The sequence below is a fragment of the Poecilia formosa genome, unplaced genomic scaffold, assembly GCF_000485575.1.
Source record: "Poecilia formosa unplaced genomic scaffold, Poecilia_formosa-5.1.2 Scaffold626, whole genome shotgun sequence".
Classification (NCBI taxonomy): Eukaryota; Metazoa; Chordata; class Actinopteri; order Cyprinodontiformes; family Poeciliidae; genus Poecilia; species Poecilia formosa.
Window position 1 is genome coordinate 83,579 of NW_006800565.1, and position 763 is coordinate 84,341.

The following is a 763-nucleotide window of genomic DNA, read 5'->3' on the forward strand; positions in this document are numbered from 1 at the left end:
CAGGGTCCAGAACCTGGGTCCAGAATCAGAGTGACCAGGGTCCAGAACCTGGGTCCAGAATCAGAGTGACCAGGGTCCAGAACCTGGGTCCAGAATCAGAGTGACCAGGGTCCAGAACCTGGATCCAGAACCAGGGTCCAGACAGATCTGCTCTGACATAATCAGGGTGCGGTTCTGGATCTACGGGTTTGTTCTCAGAACAGAGAACAGGACCTGCAACCCGAAACCAGATTGTTTCTGTTCACTGGGACGCAGAGAGACAGAACCTCCTGCTGGTTTCTAGGAAACAAGGCGCTTATTGCCTCATTTTTCTGGGGACCGAGGCAACAGGTTGGGGCGGGTCCAGCAGCCCTCGGTGAGGATCAGGTGGTGAAGGGACATTGTGAAACTGTTGAGACGTAGCAAACGGCCTGAGGCGTCTCCAACCGAACCCCCCCAGCGTCATGGCGGCTGCCTGCAGTCAACCACTAATACTGGTTTATACGTCGTTTACTGGCATCAGCCAGTATGTTCCCAGTTTACTGCTATTAACCACTAATACTGATCATATACTGGTTTAACGTAAACCAGTATAAATCCATCACCGTGTACCGTGTGATTCTGTCTGAACCGTTGTTTTTTGACAGGCTTGTTGAATCTCAGGTTCTGGACCCGTCTATGTTCTGGGTGGACCCATCTGTTCTGAGTGGACCCATCTGTTCTGGTTAGACCCGTCTATGTTCTGGGTGGACCCATCTGTTCTGGGTGGACCCGTCTATGTTCT